The sequence below is a fragment of the Protopterus annectens genome, chromosome 3.part1, assembly GCF_019279795.1.
Source record: "Protopterus annectens isolate FY-2018-M chromosome 3.part1, PAN1.0, whole genome shotgun sequence".
In the NCBI taxonomy this organism is placed as follows: domain Eukaryota; kingdom Metazoa; phylum Chordata; order Ceratodontiformes; family Protopteridae; genus Protopterus; species Protopterus annectens.
In genome coordinates this window covers 530,705,490-530,730,382 of record NC_056732.1, presented here as the reverse complement: position 1 = coordinate 530,730,382, position 24,893 = coordinate 530,705,490, and positions in this window count along the sequence as shown.

Below are 24,893 nucleotides of genomic sequence, written 5' to 3'. Positions count from 1 at the left end.
TTGGAATGCCTGCTCACTGGCTGAGGTCCACACTACCTTATCTGGCCTATTTTTCCTCATCAGGTCTGTGATCACCAGATCCCTCTCAGACTCCTCCTGCCGTCCACTGAAAATATTCATCACCAAGACCTCCATATCATGGTAAGGCTTGATCATGTTAACATAGTACAATCTGTGCCCCTGCCTCCTGTCTAGCAGGTTTACCATGTAATTATCATCACTGACCTTCCATCCCACTTCAAAGTGTACCCTCCAAAGCTGCCTGCAGCTTATTGTGTCTGACAGGAATGAGCACCATAACCTGCTGTCCCACAGCATACTCATGGACCTGAGCATTTCTGTCATACCAGACCTTTGTCTGCTCTTGCACTCCTGCCAGGTTCTTCTGTGCCAATCCCATGAGCTTCCTAAGCCTTGTCCTGCAGTTTAGGACATATGCCACAACAGACTTATTGTGATCCACACTCACCCTCCCACTCATCATGAATCATATTTAAAGACCCCCTCACCTTATGCCCATATAGCAACTCAAAAGGTGAAAAGACTGTGGATTACTGTGGTTCTTCTCTGTATGCAAACAGTAGATGGAGCAAATAGTTGTCCTACTCTCTCTTAAACTGGTCTGCAAATGCCCGTAGCATGGTCTTTTGTGTAGAGTTTAACCTTTCCACAAGACCATTAGTCTGGAGGTGGTAGGGGGTGTTTTTTGGTGCTTCACCCACCAGCACTTCCACAGCAAACCAGCAGGTCTAACATGAAATTGGCACCTCTGTCAGTCAGTATTTCTCTCCAGAAACATACCCTGCAGAAAATCTCTAACAAAGCATTTTCCACCTTCTCTGCCAGGATAGAGGACAGAGTCACCACCTCAGGGCATCTAGTAGCATACTCTATTACCACCAGGATATACTTCTTCCCTGTGGAACTTGGGGTACTCAGAGGGCCCACTATATCCATAGCTACCCTCTGAACCATCTTCTCAATCACAGGCAAAGACATCAAAGGAGCCTTGACCTTGCCTCCTGCCTTGCCTACCTTTTGGCACTGCTCACAGGTCCTGCAGTATCCTGTCACATCCCTTGGAATCCCAGGCCAATAAAAGTTCTGAATAATACATCACTTGGTATGCTTTATACCCATATGACCTGCAAAAGGAATGTCATGGGCTATGGTTAGAGGTGCCAGATGGTAGGCTCTGGGCACTACCAACTGCTGTATTACCTCACCCTCTAGTCCTCCCTCAGGGGTCCACTCTCTATACAGTAATCCTTTGTTTCAGTATACAGCCTCCCCTTTTCCTTGAGAATCAGGTGCTTCCTTAGCTATCTGCCTTAAGTCTTGTAATGCAGGATCCAAAAGCTGAGCCTATCTCAGTTCTACCTTTGTGACCCTTACCGGCTCCCTTTACACCTGAAGCCTGGTCTCTTCTGACAGAGGTTCCTCACTGTCAGCCCGGGTACTACCACTCACATCTGCCCTTGAAGTCACTCTGTTCATGGGAACATCAGTACCTACCAGCATCTGTGGCTTACTTTCAGGCTCACTGCTACAGGGTAGTTCCCTCCCTGAAATAGCCACCTCACCAGCCTCAGCTTTAGGTGGGAGGTCTGTCTGGGTCTGTGTCCAAGCCTGACTGCTTGTAACTGCATGCACACAGGGTACTGCACTATCAAAATCATTCCTTATCAAGACATCTGCAAGCATATCCTCAAACACACCTATCAACTTGCTTCCTTTTCTACCCTCCCAGTCAAGGTGAACCCTGGCCAAAGGTGATTAGAATGGGGTCTCTCCTAAAGCTCTAACTGGTATGGACTGCCCAAGCAAGTTCTACCTCCTCTTTAAGCACTGCAGGCTTCACAATAGTTATGACAGTGGTTGTGTCTCTCTTAGCAGTAGCCTGTCTTCTATCCAGCTGGATCGGATAGGATATAAACTTCAGTAATAAACTGGTCTGCAGGCAACTTATCACTGGCATCCTGTTATTCCCACTTGCTGGCTCTTTTACCTTTTTGCCCCCATCTTGTCTCAGTGGATATTTGCATGCTACATGGCCCCTCTGGTTATATTTAAAATATCTAACTCTTGGTCCTGGCCATGTACCTGAAGTAGTAGCTTCCCCTGTAACTCATGTACTCTGTTGGCATGGTTTAGGCTGCCCACCATGTGTTCCCCTATAACCATGTGCAGTGCCGGGTATCCCCTTCTTGTGTAGTGATGCCCTGCTTGCTAAGTAGAGATCCCCTTTTCTCCACAGCTCATCTGCAGAATTATACTCCCGGTCTACCAACCAGATTTTTATGTCCTCAGGCAAAGTGCTAAGGGCTTTTTCCCTCACCAAAAGGTCTACCAGCCCTTTAAAAGTGGTGACCTGACACCCACTCACCCACCTATGAAAATAAGTGCTTAACTCAGCAATATAATCAAATACACTTTCATCTGCCTTGTGTCTATGCTCACAAAACTTTTTTCTGTTAAGCTTCAGGTGTTAACTTAAAACATTCTAGTAAACATTGTTTTACTTTATCATAGTTTAAACAACCAGTATCAGACAATTTAGCTTTAACATGGAGTAAGGGGATCAGGAACCATACCAAGAGCCCTTGGTCAGCATTATACTGTTTACATACCCTTTCAAATACATAAATAAAACTATCAAAATCATCACGCTCTGTAAACTGTGGAAGAAATTGACTGACTTTTATTGCTTCTGGGATTCAGTTATTCCCTTCCCCATTACCTCCATCACCCTACCAAAGATTTAGCATCTCCCTGTCATATTGGTGCTGTTTCTAATTTTCTTCAGCCTCCAAATGCTGCAGTTTGTCTTCTAATTCTAATGCCATCTGCTTCCACAGTCATTTGGCCTCCAATTAAAGTCTCTTTAACTCCAGATAGATTTTTAAGTTCTCTGAGGTAAAGATGAATTGCCCTATTTCTGAAGACTGCAATTCCCCATCACCAGACTGGTTGTCTTCTGGGTTGCTGATCTGTGCTGCAGCTGGGAACTAGGCTGAAATCATTTCCTCTTTACCCAGGTTGGCATGCACCAGTCCTCTGCCTTCACACAACATGGGCAACTGGTTCTTTGTAGCTTGCTATAATCCTCTGCTAACATCCTTGCCTGCTTTCTCTGACTAAAATAGCTAGTAAAAATAAATAAAACTGTTGTGAAAATGAAACTCTGTATATTTACCTTGCGGCTGCTGAGAGTACACACACCTTCAGTGACAAGTGCCCAATGGCTACTAAAGTTCAATTAATATCCCACCCAGGTGTCTCCAATATATAATGGGTCCATACTCCAGGCCAACAATCAAGGAGACTCAGTCCTCACCACTGACTCCAGTGAGGGATGATCACTAAGAGCAAAGATGGATCTGCATAGTATTTTCAGATGCAGCTCAGTGCATCAAGCACAATTTCCCTTAAGATCACACAGGAGTATGCTCCAGACCTGGGACTGGATTCTCTTTCTCTCTCCAGCCCCACACAAAACTCCACATTGACCACTTTGGACCTCTGTGTCCTTGTTCCCATTAGTTGACATACCCACTTGGATATTTGAGTTTCACACACAAATACATACCTGGGAATAGCAGATTTACTAGCTGTGCCCCTTTCTGTCCAGACTCTAAGGTACAAAAAGGCAGAAGAATGTTCCATTTAAGCTTGCTCAGCAAAATCACAACAATAACTAAGAGATGAGTGATGCACCACACCATAAAACGTATCTCAACGATTTATTCAAAGCTGTATCTCAACAAGACAAAAAACAACAAACAACGGATTAGCGCTTTCAGCTATCAAAGCCTTCTTCAGATCCACATTCAAAAGCCACATCTCAATCAAATATAAAGCATATAGCAGCCAATGACAAAAAACATGTAAACAAGCTGCTTTGCTCTAACCAATACAAGTGCTTATACAAGCACTTCATCATCCAATGTGTTTCATTGTTCTAATTAGCTTTGACTAGCAAGTTAAGATGGAAAATGTAAATTAGACTTTGCTTTCTCAAACATCATTGGTCTCAGCTAGCAAATGAAAGCAGAAGTGTAAATCAGACTTTACTTGCTTAAAAATCATTGCTTTACTTTAAACATTAGACAAAACCTAGCTTTAACTAGCAAGTTAGGATGGAAAATGTAAATTAAACTTCACTTTCTCAAACATCATTGGTCTGGGCTAGCAAATGAAAGCAGAAATGTAAATCAGACTTTGCTTGCTTAGAAATCATTGGTTTGCGTTAGACATTAGACAAAACATAGGGAACGTATATCAAAAAAGTATTCCCTATCACTTTCATAAGAATAAAAACCAAATTATTCCAAGTTCACTCATCAAAAAGCACAATTCTATAAAGACATTTAACAAAACATATCTTACTAAAATATAAATAATTAAAACATTTTAGCATTTAAAAATATGTATGCAAAGTCCTTAATAACAAAGTACTAATAAAATATAAAATATAATATATCTATAAATTATGTAATATATACTACCTACATAAAAATTATTAAACAAGAGAAGCAGAAAAAATATACATTAATAGTATAAGCAAACACTATCGTTGAAGATGTCATAAACAACGAACCCTAGGAGCTATAAAAAGTCTGAACAGCACCATAAAAAGATATGATAACCATCTTGAATTTCTACTATAAACAACAGTGACTAGAAATAAAAATAAAAATATAAATATATATTAATATAATACAAGTCACTAGGACAATTAATAAGGCAATATGGGTCATAATCAGAACCTTCAAACAGACGATAGTACACAATATATAAAAATCATATGATTGACAGTTGTTAACAAGTCAACCATATGAAAATTATTTATTTATTAAGCTAGGCTGTATATTGAATAATTTTTCTATTCTTCAAAAACGGCTTGATTGGTACACTTCCATTTAATCCAGGTGGATGATCAGCCCGCAGTCTCATAATCCATTTGGATTCCTCACGTTCAGTCAAATTCACCAAATCACCTTCTCTTTCATTTTGTTTTAACTGAGATATTATCATGAAATGAAAATGATGCCCTTCATTGCTTTTTATATGTGTAAATAAAGCATTAGTTTCTTTTCTGGTCCTTATGTCTGATAAATGTTTGGAAATCCTTTCTTTCATTTTCATATTGGTTTTCCCTACATAAAAAGCTGTACAAACTGTGCAGGTAGCGATGTAAATCACATTTCTACTATCACAATTAGCAGTCCCAGAAAAATAAAATATTTTGCCTGTGTCCGGATGTGTAAATGACTTGGTGCAGTTCATTACATAGCAGGTCTTACAAAACCCACATTTTTTAGTTCCTATGGAGCTTTCTTTTTTCATCATTCTGCCAGAAGAGCCTGTTCCTTCCCTATAGCATAATAGTCTTTTTAGATTTTTCTTATTTTTGAACTGAAAAGTTGGAGTTGAACCTACTATGCCTTTTATCTTAGTATCAGCAGTCAGAACCGGCCAGTATTTCTTAATCCCTTGGCAGATAGTATTATGGTCAGATCCAAAAGTTAAGCCAACTCTCAAAGAATTCATATTCTTAGTATCAGTATGATGACTCTTATTCCCTACTCTTTTTCATCAGTACAGAGTTTAGAAATCCTAACTGTCTGATTTTCCACAGTATTATTGAAAATATGTCGAGGATGCATACTAGTATAATGCAACATATGATTCCACCACATTTGTTTACGAAAGAGGCTGGTAGAAATACCTTCCTTCAGGTCTAAGCGTATACTAACATCCAAAAAATCCATTTCAAACCTGGAGCTTTTGTAGTCAAACCTTAAAAAATCAGTAGTCTCTGTCAGATAGTAAACAAAACTATTTAACTGCTCTCCATCACCTCTCCAAACGAAAAAATATCGTCAACAAAACGATTGTATAAAGTAATACATTTGCTCCATTGATTCATTGAGTCTCTCATCCATTCTCTCTCCCATTGTGCTTAACTATTGGGTGCCGATGGCTACCCCCCAACTTTGCCAATAGTATTTGCCTTCATACGTAAAGATGTTATTGCTGAGAATTAAGTCAAGAAGTATGCATCCTCGACATATTTTCAATAATATTGTGGAAAATCAGACAGTTAAGATTTCTAAACTCTGTACTGATGAAAAAGAGTTTTTGAGGAAAGGAATAGTTTACTGAAGAGTTTTGAACAGAGAGGATATCCGACTAGGAGAGTGAACTCAAATGTCATAGAAGCCACTGAACTGAGAAAAAACAAGGGGAGACCTTTGTATTCAACTAGAAATGTAGGAAATGAGAGTTGGCTTAACTTTTGGATCTGACCATAATACTATCTGCCAAGGGATTAAGAAATACTGGCCGGTTCTGACTGCTGATACTAAGATAAAAGGCATAGTAGGTTCAACTCCAACTTTTCAGTTCAAAAATAAGAAAAATCTAAAAAGACTATTATGCTATAGGGAAGGAACAGGCTCTTCTGGCAGAATGATGAAAAAAGAAAGCTCTATAGGAACTAAAAAATGTGGGTTTTGTAAGACCTGCTATGTAATGAACTGCACCAAGTCATTTACACATCCTTACACAGGAAAAATATTTTATTTTTCTGGGACTGTTAATTGTGATAGTAGAAATGTGATTTACATCGCTACCTGCACAATTTGTACAGCTTTTTATGTAGGGAAAACCAATATGAAAATGAAAGAAAGGATTTCCAATCATTTATCAGACATAAGGACCAGAAAAGAAACTAATGCTTTATTTACATATAGAAAAAGCAATGAAGGGCATCATTTTCATTTCATGATAATATCTCAGTTAAAACAAAATGAAAGAGAAGGTGATTTGATGAATTTGACTGAACGTGAGGAATCCAAATGGATTATGAGACTGTGGGCTGATCATCCACCTGGATTAAATGGAAGTGTACCAATCAAGCCGTTTTTGAAGAATAGAAAAAATATTCAATATACAGCCTAGCTTAATAAATAAATAATTTTCATATGGTTGACTTGTTAACAACTATCAATCATATGATTTTTATATATTGTGTACTATCGTCTGTTCGAAGGTTCTGATTATGACCCATATTGCCTTATTAATTGTCCTAGTGACTTGTATTATATTTATATATATTTATATTTTTATTTTTATTTCTAGTCACTGTTGTTTATAGTAGAAATTCAAGATGGTTATCATATCTTTTTATGGTGCTGTTCAGACTTTTTATAGCTCCTAGGGTTCGTTGTTTATGACATCTTCAATGATAGTGTTTGCTTATACTATTAATGTATATTTTTTCTGCTTCTGTTGTTTAATAATTTTTATGTAGGTAGTATATATTACATAATTTATAGATATATTATATTTTATATGTTATTAGTACTTTGTTATTAAGGACTTTGCATACATATTTTTAAATGCCAAAATGTTTTAATTATTTATATTTTAGTAAGATATGTTTTGTTAAATGTCTTTATAGATTTGCACTTTTTGATGAGTGAACTTGGAATAATTTGGTTTTTATTCTTATGAAAGAATACTTTTGATATAAGTTCCTATGTTTTGTCTAATGTCTAAACCAATGATTTCTAAGCAAGCAAAGTCTGATTTACATTTCTGCTTTCATTTGCTAGCCCAGACCAATGATGTTTGAGAAAGTGAAGTTTAATTTACATATTCCATCCTAACTTGCTAGTTAAAGCTAGGTTTTGTCTAATGTTTAAAGTAAAGCAATGATTTTTAAGCAAATAAAGTCTGATTTACATTTCTGCTTTCATTTGCTAGCTGAGACCAATGATGTTTGAGAAAGCGAAGTCTAATTTACATTTTCCATCTTAACTTGCTAGTCAAAGCTAATTAGAATAATGAAACACATTGGATGATGGAGTGCTTGTATAAGCACTTGTATCGGTTAGAGCAAAGCAGCTTGTTTACATGTTTTTTGTCATTGGCTGCTATATGCTTTATATTAGATTAAGATGTGGCTTTTGAATGTGGATCTGAATAAGGCTTTGATAGCTGAAAGCACTAATCCACTGTTTGTTGTTTTTTGTCTTGTTGAGATACAGCTCTGAATAAATCGTTGAGATACATTTTATGGTGTGGTGCATAGCTCAGACTCTAAGGTAATCACACTGCCGCCAGTCAGCTACTTTAAGGATCTTACAAAGGGTACCCAATTACACTGTGTAAAATGAATGCTAATATAAATGGTAGTGTTTGACCACAGCAGCAAGGCTTTTAGGTGCAGCCACAATGTCACTAAAACAAAAGTGCTCTCAAGATGTTAAACAATGTTAAAAGTATTCTCTAAAGGACCAGCCACAATGAAAGGTATTAAAACAGTCAATGATAAATAATATAGCAAAAACAGGAGAATACTGAATACAATAAACAACAGAGTTTCAACCACAGAGATATAAAAAAATAATACAGGTGGATAGTTTCTCATAGATGCAGCAAACAATACTAAACAACACTAAACTATTCTCACTAAATGGCCCTGACTGACGAAAGAATTACTATTCCCTGACTACTTACTAAAGCAAGGCACACAGAAGCCAGATGATGTCTCTCTTTGCGTGGATGTGTGAGATATATATCCTTTCAGAACTCTTTCCTGTCAGGTTCAAAAGTGCTGCTGTGAGAGTTCCAAAGAAACAAGGTGCTGGTTAGAGGATGACATCATCTCTGGTACAACACAAACACAGAACTTTGCTAAGATCTGTGGCAGCATCTGAAGGCTATAACACAATTTCAGACTTTCTGCTCTTCCAGGGTTCTCTGATAAACATGCACATTTGATCAGTTATGACGTACAACCTAATATACATGGATACATTCCAGCAGATATGACTGTTGATACATTTTTAACACAAGTAGCTTTGCACATATATTTTTAACATCTGTACAAATCAGTGTGATAGTCAAATAACAAAATTATTTACAAAACTCCAGCTAGCTATTCTGGTATATGTGCACATGTACTGCTCTACTTTCCCATGGCCCTACCTCATAACATCACCTTTTCTCCCTTGGCCTCCATTTCTTTCAGTTCCTTTATGTTGTGCTCTTCATTATCTTTCCTTCTCTTCTGCTCTGATTGAGTTTGTTAGATATATTCTAGAGCTTCTTTGCAATCTGTAAAATGTTGGGTTTACTTTGTGTGAAAATCTCCGTGGTCACTGAATATAACATTCTCTATCTCAGTCCTCTGTCCTTCACTGGTGCATGTGTCTGCATTTATTAATGCTTAGGCAGTTTTCTTGGCTACGTCTTTTCACCTACTTAGCAGAGCTCTGCAGCTCATGCTCTGTCAGCATGACACCATACCAAAATTCAGTTTTAAAAGCTTCTGAATGAGAAAAAAACACCAGCTGAGATAATCCTATCATTTAGTAACACTGTAATGGTGTTAAATTAATTTCTGAAGCAGAACAGGCCAAAGATGTTTATATAGTAGTTTTTCAAATAGGTCTGCAATCTGATGTCTGTTGAGAAAAATTTCAGTAATGGTATGATGACAGAATACCTGAAAGCTATTGTAACTATGCCAGATGTGAGATATATAGACTTAGATGTCATTCACCACCAAGAGTTTGCTCCTCATCCTACACAAATACACAGATGCAGATATAAGTATTGAGTGTGTGTGTGTGTGTGTGTGTGTGTGTGTGTGTGTGTGTGTGTGTGTGTGTGTGTGTGTGTGTGTGTGTGTGTGTATATGTTTCTGCACATGTGCTTGTATATGTGCATATGTTTGTGCATGTGTAATTGTGTGTGTGTGTGTGTGTGTGTGTGTGTGTGTGTGTGTGTGTGTGTGTGTGTGTGTGTGTGTGTGAATGGTAATCAGAAATGTGATTAGCTATTAACCTTACAAAGAAACATGAACAACTGAAACTGTTATAAAATGTGTTCCAGTCACCACTACTACTTAAATTAACTCTAGCATCACAGCATCTCAGAGAAAAGTGAATTTTCAGAGATAGCACAATCTTGATCTTTAAAATCAAATCAAGCCAATGGCATATTTATGAACACCCATTACACTGTCATACACAAATGACTCTCAACTAAACCTGACAAAGTATGTCTGAACATATATTTGCTTATTTGATGGTTTTCTGTTTCAGTATTTATTTAATGCTTCATAGTGATAAATGTATAAATTCTGGTGACAGATAAAGATTTCTCCATCAACCTAGTTGGCTCAGTTTTATGCCTTTTAAATTTACCACAGATCACAAAGGTAAGAATTTACCTATTTTTTCTCAGTCTTACACAAGAATGGTAGACACTGTTGAACTCTTTCAGAAATGTTGACCATATATCCCCTCAAGGGAGCTGTATTAATTCCTCACTGCATTTCATCAGACAGGGCATTCTTGTGTATTCCAGAGCTTCTTTAACTGCAAGTGCTGTAAAGCTACTGCTGGTGTGTGACTGCACTGAGTTTTGGATTGGATTGGATTTCTTCATTTAAAGTGATTCGGTCATGATCATGGATGCATTGTGACATCTAATAACTTAAGTATTGCAATGCATTTGTATTGTTCAAAATATTTTATTAAATCAAGACCCAAATAACTTTTATGGATGCTGTCCTGATATCACCACAGGTAAAGAGTGCACCTATTAAAGTCTCTGGATGCACTTCACACTTTTGGAACCATGATGTTACTGAGGTTAAAGTTTACTTTAAGTTCAGTGGCATGATTGTAGGGAAAGCACTATTATAAAATGTTTTTTTAGCAGCAAAAGCAGCTACCAAACACATTCGTCAATGTTGCAAAAATGTAGTTTGGCATTTTGTGCACTACCTGGTGTAACACAAAGATAAGAATGGATTTATGACCAAATCACTTTAAGGTTTGGATATGTACATTACATTTTGATATTGATCTTATTATATATCAATTTGCTTTAGTTTAAATTTTATTTTACCTTAATGTCTATTTCTTGGGGTTTTAAAAGTTTTTGGCTAGCTTCAGTGAGAAAAAATTCCATTTCTATTCTCTGACTGAAAAGGAATTACGTCTAGGTAAATAGTGTGAGGAGGTGATAAACAGAATTTCCTATTTAGCTGCATTCTTCTTTAGATGCATAAGCTGTGAGACTACTGCTGGCGTATTTCTGCATTGGATTTTCTCCCTCCTGTCCAGTTCCTGTTGTGCTTCTGAATTTGGTGGCTTTTAAGCTGCCTGCCCTTACTGTAGATTGACCTACCTGTTCTTACTGTAGATTTGACTTTGAAAGATCTTCTCAGTTTTATCTCATTTGCGCACTGAAATCTGTAGCTGGGATGGCCCTCTCATTAGCCTCTTAGAGATTGAGTTGGCCTTTGTATCATTTCACCCCATTCACTTAATGCACACTACAGTTTTCAGAGTATTAATTCCTTTTTCTGTGACATCTGGGACTACACTGCCAATCAATGGAGAGCCTAGGAATTGCTTCTCAGACATCAGCTTGGGAATAGTTCTTTTGTTTTGCTCCTGGTGAGAGAAGGAGCAGGGGGACATTATTTCATAGACTTCCTAAAGATTGCCAAGCCCGGAAAGTGTAAGAATTGCTTCTTAGAAACCAGTTTGGGATAAATGCTACTTCTTTGCTTCTAGTGAGAGAAGGAGTAGTGGGACATTGATCCATGTTGATGTTTGATTAGGCAGTGTGGATGAGACTTCATTGAGTGGTCTGGTTGGAGTTTTAGTGAGAACCACTTCAGGGCCTTTGTATAGCTTGGCTGTTTGGTGCATCCAGCTGGTGTAGGTTCTATCCAGGGTATCTACCAATAGGTGATTACAGTAAGTTTATTGAACACAGCAACATCTGGGTTAACACTACTCAGAAAGCAGCTTGAGATACTACTTTTTTTTCTGGTGAGAGAAGGAGGTGCGGATCATTGATTCCTAGTCACATACAGCTATGTTGTGACCAGTGCTATCTTCACTACCAGACAGATAGCACCTCCAATAATCCCTTTTACAATATAAATAGAACATGTTTGAGGGATCGGCATTAATCACAGATGATACCACTTTGCTGTCAACATCTTCCTCTGCACATAAATCAAAGTACTTCTCTTACACTATTTAAATATAATCTGGAGGAATGGATGGGTAACTACAAATTTACCCCTGGTTTAGGACCTTTGTCACTCAGAGCTAGGGGTTATATGTAAATATGCTGTCCATCGCTGGGTTATTCGTATTTGAAATATAATGGCTAAGAACTTCAACTAACTTTACAAAAAAATTCTCTTTATTTTTCTGTTTTTGCAAAAATGATTTGTATGGACAGATTGTAAAAATAATGTAAGCTTTATGTAACCTTAATTTTAAGTACAGCATCCAGATGACTAAAAATAAAATATTATGTTCTGCTTAGAGACAAAAATAAAGATTTGGAAACTCACATACACAACCTGACCTTTCCCATATCACTGGATTTTTTGCAAGTCCCTCTTACAAGCAACAGCTTATTCATTTCTCCCTACCCTAGAAAAATTGTCATTGCTGTCCAGTGAGTTGTCAAATTCCATCACTGATTTTAGGACCATTTCTAATTCCATATGGGGCCCATATGTAAGACATACCCGCAGTTCCTCAAAAAAGTGCTTCATCATATCTAGTTTGGAATAGTCACTTTACACTGACTGAGTATATGTCCGTTTTTCACTTTTATGGTGGGTTGCTTAAACAACCACTATGGAGTTTTAAAGCATATGTTTTAAGTAAAGCTATGTTTATGAAGACCTACCATTAAGCAAGATAAGTAAACTGTGTTTTTCTATTACTTTCAGTTTGGCACAAAGGGTTTAGTTATGAACTACTAATAAGCTGTGCCTTGCAGACCTGGGTATGATTTCCTCAGCTTCTGTTTGTTTACAGTGTGATTCTGAACAAGTTGTTTTATTAGTGCTTTTGAGTCTCATCTGAAAAAACGCACATGGCCTTTATGTTTTTTTCTGGAGTAAATAAAAAATTTCTACCATTTTCCTTCCCAGTGTTTTGTGGTGGCATTTAAACTAATCAGAGCCCTTCAAATATAAACATAGGGCTTACAGTCCAGAAAGTATTAGGAATAAATAGCTTCAAAGGGAATACTAGATTCGGTGTTGTAAAGATTTGCTTTTATAACTGTGTCATTGATAAGAACAGATGCACTAATTTCTCCCCAATCATTTTGTTTTAAGTTATCACTGATGTGATGTCAGGAGGTTTCAAAATTAAAATATAGAAATGTTATTCAGAGTATTATCTAAAATATTTACATTTGAAATTAATTATCTGTAACTTCGATGTACTGTTTGTTATGCAAATAACTGTAGACAGTTCATTAGTATCTCCCTTTTTAAAATAATTAGGTAGTATATTTGTCTCTTCAGAATTAATCTTAACACTATATTTAAGTACAATCATGTTATATTTATGTAGATAAATAAGCGGAGCCTTCACCTGTCTTTTAAGGAATGCATCATGCTAGCTCTGTAGAAGGAAGTGATCACTGTACCTGTTCACAAGGGTAATTATAAAAAAAAACAAAATGATAAGTAAAGACCCACTTATTTATTGTGCCTCTCATGAAAGTTACAGAATAGTATTTCAATAGCTAACTACCTTTCTTGATATACAATGACTTCTCACATATTTGCAGAATAGTTTTCACCCTAACCACTGTGTGGGTATTGCAGTGATCAAGTTTCTAAGGCTACACTCTTAGAAAAATGCATAGTATAGAGGCAACAGAAACTATTTCTTGATTTTACTTACAGAGACTTTTGACGCTGTCAGCCTATATGAATCCAGAGCTTAAGGCTTTAAATAACTGTGAAAAAGGACTACCACATTTAGCTATTCACAGAAGAAAGCATACTAGATCAGATTACTTCCACTGTTGTAGCCATTAAAGCAGTTAAGTGGGATCCCCTTGTGTCTTTAGGTGACCTTAATCTGTCCCTTCTACGATACAAAAATGTCTGAAGACTCTAATAAAATCGGATTCATGCTTTCTGTCAGTGACGTGGTACAGATTTTCTGATCTACTCAGAAACAACAAATACAAGCCACTCTAAAACTCAGCATACCATCATTTGGGCAGATCCTTTAACAATAACAAATTATTAATCTCTTCAAAACCAAAACGGTTTTATTTTGAAGTCTGACAAGCAAAGGTCATAGAATCTACATAATTTGGCCAGAGAAACATGATAGACATTTTAATTACAAATTACTAGGGTATGCCTTGAGGAATGCCTGATGTAAACAAAACATGGAACACTGCTGGAGTCAGGAGAAATAAAAGATCTGAACTGACTGCTTTTGCAACCCTAAACGGTTCAACAGCCTTCTTTCTCTAATGCACATGTGGGACAGTATAGCATTCTCCTTTCACTGACAGCATAACCTTGAAAATATGACCAGCAATTTTTAGAAACTTAATAGTCTGTCCAGATGAACCAGCAGATTTTAGGGGTCATTTTGAACAGTGCAGTAGTAGTTATCTTGTAAGAGAAAGTAACACACTGCTGCTTGTTCTTGCATGTAATCAAAGCTGGCTATGTAACAAGTTATTTTTTGATGGGCTATTAATTATTTCTGTTTGCTTTATATTGACCTGCTTTCCACTCCATATCTCTCTGCTTGGCTGAGGTATGTATCATGCAGTGTCAGGGCTCAGTGTCTGCACAGATGCAGGACCCTGGAATCAAACTGTGACTATAGCCTCAGTGTCTTTATATCAGTTCTCCTCCTACTCATTACCCATAATTCTAATTTGGCACTGCTTGGTTTTCAAACAAGTGCCTCACCTGTGACAAAGTGCTATGTCAGGTTACAACCTTCACCATCCAGCTATGCCAAGAGTCATTGTAGCCCCTCCTCTCAGTCATGGCTGGCCTTAGGCATAGGCCAACTAGGCAGCTGCCTAGGGCGCCACTGTAGCAGGGGCGCTTTTCCAGTATTTATTTGGTGTAGGTAGACCAGGTTGCAAGTGGTGTGTGTGGGGGGGGGTGCTGTGGAGCACTTTTGCCTAGGGCACCAGCTGACCTAAGGCCGCTGCTGCTCTCAGTATAGAAATTCCCCTCATATTGATTTAGGGAACATGGAGTAGGGCCTTGCTGATATACAGGGAGACATTACTTGGTTCTAAGTTAACTTAATATGGTTAAAATTCACTAGTCAGCCTAATATATACCAGCTCACAATCATCTCACCTTATTCTGAGATCACAAGGCTGCATTCTACAGCATCTCCCTATGTTGTCAGCCTATCAGAAATAGTTACCTTGAAGCAGTGCTCTAACTGCTTAATGCTAACTGACAACTATTTACTTCTACCTTCCCTATTGTACACATGTGATGGGGTGCACATTCCTAATCAAGCTGAAGGCTAGCCTCCCATCTAAATGTACTCACAGCACCCATGAGGTTATCACTGCTCTGACTCAACTTACACCTACATGACCCTCACTTAAAAAAAGATTTATTATGCTGATGCACTTAAAAAAATCTCTTCCTAAGACTCAAAGCCAAAAGCCTGATGCTGAAATTTCTCTGGAGCATAATGTAACACCACATACTGCACCTTCACTACCACTCATCACAAACTCTATTCAGAGGAGTCACCATACAGGCCTACCTGAGCCCTTAAGGCAATCTTGGGCCAGTGAATATGCAGATACTTCACTCAGATGACTAAGCAAAGACAGAATGATGTTGAGGTGCTTTTCTAGGATACGGCAACTGTTTAGGGCTCTCTAATACCGTCATCCGGTTATACTCTTATGACATGGTTGCTGTTCATGTGGGTGTAAACAACTTGAGGCAGTCATCCTTGAATTTTATACAGTCATGATAGATGTTTCAGAGTGTATATTTAAGGCTGGTATGAAACTAGCCTTGAGTAGCATCCTACCTTCACCAGAAATTATGTCTCAGTATGGAAGGCAATCTTTAGCCTGCAGTCCAAATAAGTTATTGGCATCTTCCCATTCTATTACCTTTCCCTCTCTAGTTATTTACTACCAATACCTTGGTTTCTTTGCCAGTTTTCTCCAATAAATTCCAGCCCCCTCTTGCCTATTGTCTGTATCCCTAATTGCAGTCATCCCTATCGACAGAATCTCCTTTCTCCATTCCTGTGTTGTTGGCTTAGTTCTTAGAAGACCTTCTGCTACTTTTTAAATATAATATTCTGTATGATTATTGTTGTTCTCCTTAAAGGTCTGCATCTAAAATCCCAGTCTCTCCCTGTTACTTAAGCTTCCCCTCATTTCATCATCATCTCTTTCCACTTTGAATTATAGTTTTCTGCTTGTGATATATATATGAGCCCTAACTGTGTTGCTCTGAAATACCCCTTCAACTCGGGCAATCCCAATCTGCCCTTTTCTATTGGAAGAATAAGCTTACTACACTTGATTCTTCCTGTCTTCCCCTCCCAGATAAATTCCTTCAGCTCTTTATTAATTGCTAACCACAACTTCTCCTCTGGTTGATAAAAATATGTCTGACCTGTATATAAGACTAAAGAAATAAAAACATTTTAACTGCTTATATCTTACTATCAATATCCTTATACAGAGCTTCCATTTTCTTAGTTTTTGTATTATCTTTTGTTTAATATCTTTCCACATATCCTTAGCTGCCACACTAGTGTAATTTTTAATCCATGTTCCTAACTACTTCATTTTATCATTTCCCCATAAATACAGATATTGCTGAACATGTTTGTAGGTGGGTACATCATTTACTGCTATCAATTTTGTTTTTACTTCATTCATTTTGTATCCCAAAAAGTTTTGAAACTGTCTCAATATGTTCCAGAACACAGTACTGTCTCTTTCTGGTTTTGTCAGGTATAAAATAATTGATCTTAAAGTATAGGCAAAGAGAAAGAAATGGGGGGGTTCACTAAATTAAAGACCAGCACTGGTAGAGTTTTTAGTAAAATCTAGAACAGAAATTGCTGTTACGAAAGGAATAATTAGCTGAGGATATGAAATATTGCATGATAACTACAAGACTCAATCAGAAGAGGTTAGGAAGGATTGGGAAGAGAGACTGGATAAGCAATTCACAAAAAAACAATGGGGGTATATATGTTTGTTTGTTTGTGTCTTTCAGCTTTTCCCGGTTAGGGGTCGCCACAGCGGAACTCCGGTCCGCTAATGATTGGCAGTAGATTTTTATGTGCTGGCTTGCCGGGCCTAACGCACAACCTTCAACGAAGGAACGCCCATTCACGCATGTCGCCACACAGAAGACGCTCTAACTGAAAATCAAACGGGCAACATCTAACTGTGAGGCGACAACGCTACCGCAGCACCACCACCGCAGCACAATGGGGGTATATATGTATGTCTCCCAAATATGCAACAAAGTCTAGAAGACTAAGGAGCTTTGCTTGAAAGTGTTTACATAGATATTTTTATACCCCAAGCAGACTTCAAAGAATTTTTCCTCAGTTAGATGGCAAATGTTGGAGGCACGATGATGCAGAAAGAGATAAATGGTAACATATTTTCTGGAAGTGTAATGAGTTGGCATACTTTAAAGATTGCCTGTAGACTGCTCTCTTTTCTTAGGTCTGACCATCAGACATTAGTTTTCACTATTTGAACACTGCTCAATGCACTCATTAACCCTGCAATGTTTATAGATTTCACTAAGTCATATTTACTTCAAGTATATGATGTTATGAAGAACTTCAAGAGTCATCTCCCCTTGATGACCTAATAGCAATCACTCATGCATTCATGGAGGAATTATATTGTGCATGGAGACTTCAGTCCTAACAAAATAAATACAGTTCCACGTTTAGAAATAATCCATTTTGGTGAATCCCAACTTAAAAAGCTTTTTGACAAGAGGAAAAGAATACTCAAGCCCCTTAGCAGCAGCAAACTGAAAACACTACACATTAACACAAAACTGAGAAAGTTAAACAAACAGCTTAGAAACAAAATCAAATTTTCCAGTGTTAAGTAAGAATTTGAAATTTCCACATTTGTCAAAAATAATTACAAGTCCTTCCTCAATTATGCCAGAAACCTTCGGAACAAAACACACATACATATGTATGTATCTATCTATCTTTATAGATGTGTATATATGTGTTTTTCTGAGTGTGTGTGTGTGTGTGTGTGTGTGTGTGTGTGTGTGTGTGTGTGTGTGTGTGTATGTGTGTGTGTGTGTGTGCATGCAATCACACTATCAAATACATTTTTTAAATGAACCACAAATGGCTAGCAAACTGCATTGCAAACAACACCCAGCACTGCTCTGAGTAGATACATAATTGGATTTTGGGAATGCAAATGCCCTGGAACAAATCGTCAGAGCATCCACTGAGGAATGCCATCTTGGACCCTGTCCTTACTGTTATGTGAGCCTCTTTCACCATCCCTTCCATATCTTCATCACTTGTTAGGTCTAACTATAAAACAGTTTCCTTCAAAATAAAATTGAAACCAAAGATTCCTTCCACCCAAGCTACGTTTAGAAATTTCTTTAAGACAAACTACCTACTCCTAAGTGATATATTGGTCAGCTTCAAATCCCTACTAAACCCAGTAAACTCCACTGGATATGCAGAAATCTATATCCCCACACTATACCAGCATGTAAACAGCTGCACTGTTGCAGCTATACCCCACATGAACAAGTGCACGGCAAACCCCAGAAAGAAATGCACATGGTGGAACCATAATCTCAACAAGCTTTATTATAAAAGGAAAAGAATTTTGATCAAGTGTAAGAAGAGTAAGTCCCAGAATGTTACAGCCCTTGTCACTGAAATAAACAAACAACACCGGAGTTTAATAAAATCCACCAAAGCTATGTTTGAAGCTAAAATACCTACCTAAGTCATAGAGAATCAGAGGACAGTTTTTACTTATGTTCCTAATCTGAAAAGGATAATACGGCAATGCTCTGAGCTACACTGAGACTTAAGATATAGCTAACCTACTGGATGATAAATTTAGATCTAACTTTACCCCTCTCTCCATTCCATCTGTCCCTCAAAATATACCTGAAGCTGGCTGTCTCACCTCCTGTCATCAAACAAGACCAAGTCCTAAAAGTGCTGTCAAAAGATAAAAACACCACATTGGAGGGTCTTTACAATATCCCTGGATGCATCTTATTCATGATTTTTATTCAGGCCATCATTGGATCAAAAGGTTGTAAAAAACCTAGAAAGCTATGACTTCCAGAAGCTGATAAAACTCTTGCTTTCTTGGGTTACTTCAGCCACACTTACTGCAGTCGAGACTAGACAAGTTACAATGTCATAAAAGGTTGGAAGAAAAGGTTAAATGTAAGACTAAACATGAAAAAAAAAGAAAGTAAGAAGTAATCTGTCTGGATGTTATGGGGTCAGGCTGGGGAGGAAACAGGAGAAAGGTACTGGGGGAAGTGCAGGGTAAGCAGTTGTGCAACCTGGAGACACATGCAGGGAGAACCATAGTATATAATGTATGCTCTCAATGGGTATAGCCAAACAGCCAAAGACTGCTCATTGAAAAAGTGCCTTACTGCTATTGTACAATGTCACACTTTCATTAAAATGCATGGCTGTTTAATTTTTAAAGATATTATATTACACAATTACCTTTCCTCTTCTTTTCCAGTACATTTCACAAATGCAGTGACATTTTTCTAATAACAGCATTATTCTGGAGTACTTTGTTGTTATATATGCATCACTCATGATGTTTTATGCTGCAGAAGTTCAGAAGGGAGAGTTTTTTTTTGAGTAGGCTGCTATTATATAAATCCAACCAGGTAATGGAGGCAAGTTAAAAAAAACTTTTCTAGAGAATGGCGGCTGCATTTTGTCTCTTACAGAAATATAGGGTATATAAAAATTATATATTCTGCATGGGACAGCCATTGCACTGTATATATTTACAAAAATAGTTTCAAGCTGCATCCTTTTACACCATCTGTAACACAGCTGTACATATAAGTAAATAAGGATTTATTTCTGTATAGAATTTAAGCATGTTTCATTAAATTTAATTTTACTATTAGCTGTCTATAACTTTTGCATTCTTTTCCTTTTAGGTTCATAGGTTCATAGGTTGGTACTAGGCTATCTGCCCGAAGGCATTTATAAGCCTAGCCAGAATGTGTTGGTGTTCTCCGCCCCCTTAGATTGGTTCCCTGTGCCTCTGTCCAGAAGAGCCACTGAAGTGATCCCCGAGGTAAACTTTCTGTTTCCCATCCACTCATCAAGGTTTCTTTTGAAGAGTGTTAGCGAGGAGCTCTGCCTAATGTAGATTGGGATCTTGTTCCAAAGCATGGGAAGTCTCTGAGACAGGAATCTATCCCACCAGCACGTCCTATTTAATGTTGTGGTGAGGTTTAGATCCCTAGAGCATGTGGCTCAAGGGGATAAGGTTTTCTTTAGGTGGAGCATGTCCATCAATTCTGGGTTGGACATGGCCTTGTATGTCAGGCAGAGATCACCTCTGAGTAGGCGGTATGCAACCAAGTACTTTAATTTTTAAAGATATTATATTACACAATTACCTTTCCTCTTCTTTTCCAGTACATTTCACAAATGCAGTGACATTTTTCTAATAACAGCATTATTCTGGAGTACTTTGTTGTTATATATGCATCACTGGAGTTTCTTCAGTCGAGCTGCATAGGGCATTTGTTTGAGGCCAGTGATCCTCTTGGTGAGGTACTTCTGTGGTCTTTCCAGCTGTTGCAGGTGTCTTGTAAGGTACATCCCAAATGGGGCGTTGTACTCTATGATGGGTCTGATGAGTGATGAGTAGAGGGGCACAATGACCTCTTTTGATCTGGATGCAAACGCTTTTGCGATTAGGTGGGCCACATAGAAGGATTTTCTAACCACTTTGGCAATGTGATTATCAAAGGTGAGATTGCTATCTACTTGGGTCCCCAGATCCCTTATTACGTCTTCCGTATTTAGGGGACTACCACCTATGTGGTAGTTTGTGGGTACTTTGTTTTTTCCAAAGGGGATGACTATGCACTTTTTGGCATTTAGCTTGAGGCTATGATTTTGACACCAGGTATCCGTCTCAGTGAGACCCTTTTGGAGGATGTCTGTGTCAGCCAGAGAGTCAATTATAGCCCCTAGTTTGCAGTCGTCTGTGAACTTGGTCAGCCATAGTCCTCCTGTGCTTGCCTGTACCTCTGAGAAGTATATGCCGAACAGGAGGGGTCCTAGGACTGAGCCCTGGGGAATGCCACTTGTAACCGGTTTAGAGTTGGACCTAGCTCCCACAGCTCACACCATGTGGGTTCTGTCCGTGAGCCAGTTGGCAACCCATCTTGTGAAGTAGGGGTTTATGTTCAGGCTGGTGAGCTTTTCTATAATACCAGAATGGGGAATGGTGTTGAAGGCCTTAGCGAGGTCTAGGTTGGCTGTGTGTGCCACCTTTCCCTCGTCTATAGCCTTGGTAACTTTCTCAAAGAAGTCCACTAGGTTTAGGAGGCATGATCTGCCCTTAACAAAGCCAAACTGGGTAGGGTCCAGTGTTTGGAGGTTCCCAATGTCTCTGTTAATGAGTTCCATGATGATGCACTCCATAGCCTTGCAGACCAAGCTAGTCAGGCTTATAGGGCAATAGTTCCCGGTGTCTGTTGTGGCTCCACCTTTGTGGAGTGGAATAACCATTGCTGTGTGCCACTCTATGGGTATGTAGCCTGTGGAGAGGTTGAGTTTGAACAGAGTGTTTAGGTGAGGGGGTTACTTCATCTTTGAGCTCATATAAACACAGCCTGGGACACCGTCCGGTCCCATTGATGCTGTGTTTTTGGCTTTGGACAGGACTGTTTTAACCTTAATGTCTGTGATTTCAGGGACTCTACATTTTTCTGGTATTGTTATGGGCCCTTTTGGGGGTGAGAGTGGGGTGAAGTTTGCACTGAACCTGTCTGCCAGGATGTTGGTGATATCGGCCAGTTCAGTGTATTTTGTGTCATTCTGCACCAACTCCGAGCAGATCTGAGCATTGCCACTTAGATTCTTGACATAGCTAAAGAATGCCTTGTGGTTATCTTTGGAGTCCTTGGCAATGTTTCTTTCAAAGCTCGCCTTGGATGATTTTATGAGGGATCATAGTTTCTTGCTGATACTGAACAGGGTTGTCTTCCCTTCTTGGGATTTTACTCTTTTCTGTACTAGTTTCCTCCTTCTATTGTACAGCTTGTTTATGGCAGGAGTCCACCAGACTGGTTTCCTTTTCTTGGAGGAGTGAGTTTTGGTTCTTGGGATGGCACGATCCATGCATTCTTGTAGCTGCCCATAGAATACATTAGTAAAGGATTTTGCAGCTTGGACAGTGTTATCTTTCAGCATGGGGGCTTTGAAACGTTCCACCTCAGTCTTAAGTAACGTGAAGTTTGCTTTTGAAAAGTTTTTCATGGTGGTTTTCTTGTCCGGGGGTTGGGGGTGGAATATGGATATCCAAAGTGATTTGTTTATGGTCAGATCTAACCAGCGAGGGGTTGACCTGTGGTGTGGAACACCGGTCGCCCATGTTGGTGATGACCAGGTCCAATATGTTGTCACCTCTGGTGGGAGTGTTGACTAGTTGAACCAGGGTGTTTGAGTTTATAAATTCTAGGAAAAGTTGAGCAAGGGAGTTAGAACTTGAGTAGTTCTCCCAGTTAATGTTTGGGTAATTGAAATCACCCAATATTAGGGTGTTTGGTAGGACCTTTATTGTTTCCCAGTGTTTCCAGAAATGTGGAAAGGGGGTCCTGGGACATGGTGGGTGATCTGTAGCAAGCTACAATTTGAATTTCAGTTTTGCCCATTGTTAGTTGCATGTGGATGATCTCTGAATCATCATGCTGTGCCACTAACCTGGAGATATGGGTATCCTTGATGAATGTGGATACGCCCCTGCCTTTTGTATTTCAGCTTGGGTTCTGTGGCCAAAATGTATGGTATGAGTTGTAGCCTGGTAGTGCTGGGGTGCTCTCTGGAGCCTTAAACCAGGTTTCTGTTACTGCACATATATCTATTTTCTCCATACTGAGGAGTGCCTCGAGTGTGTGCATTTTGAAATTTAGACTTCTGGCATTGAGTAGCATTACCCTCAGTTTTTTGTTACTTGTGCTGTTTATGGCAGTGGGTTTGTCTTTTGAGCCTTGCCTAAAAAAGGCACTATAGGGGTGGCAAGAGCCTTGGCCAGTATTCGAAAGCTTAAGGGTGACAGGTGCAAGCCGTCTCTAGCGAAGCAGCATGGCTTGTCGAACATGTCATCCCAGGTGGACAACAATGGATCCTCTTTGAATGACACCAGAAACTTAGCCAATTGTTGAAATCGAGAATTTTTTCTTTATACCGTGGTATCATTCTTGGTGACGGCAGAATGCTACTCAGTGTCAGGGTTATACCGGCCTGGGCTACGTGATCAGAGAGCTCTTCCATGTCTCTCTTCATGTAGTCCAGGGAGGTATGGCTCAGGTCATTCACACCAACATGAACAATGACAGAGTCATATTTGTACTTGTTCTGGAGTGACCTTAGTGCTTGTGTTATGTGGTGGATCCTGGCACCTGACAGGCAGCTAACAGTAACCTTCTCCTTATTCAGCCTAGTGAGTGGGACGTCAGTGTGCCTGACTATAGCGTCACCTATTACTAGTATGTTGGGTATGTTATTTGGGTCTATATCATAACATCGAATGTTATAATATCGAACCCTAAACACCAAAGTCTGGAAACATCGAACAGTCAGAATAGCGAATTTTTTCCCAGGGAAAAAATTTGCTATTCCGAGAAACATAATCACAGCACAAGCACACACAAAAAACAGCCATCCACACACATACACTTAAAATCCTACACCTAAACTAAACGTTACATACAGTACTAGCTATCCACTTACCTTAACCCAACCCTCACCCTAAGGTCTGTCATTATCGCACACTCACCTCACCCACGCCCTAACCCTAACCTACACACAATCGCACACTTACCTGACCCGTGCCCTAACCCTAACTCACCTAACCTGCCCCCTAACCCTAACCTACTCACAATTGCACACTTACCTGAACCCGACCCATAACGTTCCAAAATATCGAACGCTGAAAACAGTGAAGCCACAGCCACGGCCCACCGAATGTTTTCCCTGGGAAAGAATTCAGTGTCCTGCACCTTCGCTGTTTTCAGCATTCGACATTACGGGTTCGATATTATAACATTCAATGTTAGAGAACTTCGATGTTATAATATAGACCCTGTTATTTTGCCTTAAGGGCTGTGATTGCATGGCACACTGGTTTTGTGAAGTATGTGTTTCATGGTTTGTGTTGGGGGATGGAGGTTGCTTGGATGTTTGCTTTGGAGGTCTCTGCTGGTTTTGCAGATTTTTATTTAGAGCCTCCGAGTATGTTTTCATGGATTTATGTGTGTTTTTTGCCGGTGCTGGTTTAATGGGTCTATGTAAGACTGGTGGTGTGATGCAAGTATTTCCCTTCTCCTCTTGCCTGCCTCATCCAGCCTTGGGTTGAGAGAGTTTAACCTCTAGTTTGGCTGTATAACTGCATCTCTCACATGTATTAGTGTTTGGTGGTAGGAGGAGGGGGTTGTCTGTGTACATGAGGCAGTTGTAACAGTGCCTCAAAATTCCCAGGTTCACCAGTTGGACTGGAGAGTACACCTGAAACTGCCCTTTGGACATGCCTGGATAGGTACAGTGAACTGTTTTACTGGATGGCTGGTAAGGTCAGATAGAGAGCCTTGTCCTTCTGTACAGTACAGGAGGGTCTAATGCTAGAGTTTATAAGTGCTTGCTATAAGCTTTGAGCAAGTGCTGGGCTGGGAAATGAATGGCTTGAGTGCTTAAGTTGAAAGTTTGTCTTGTTCCAATGGAAAAATTGAAGAGGAGACTTTGTGGAGCCGGGAA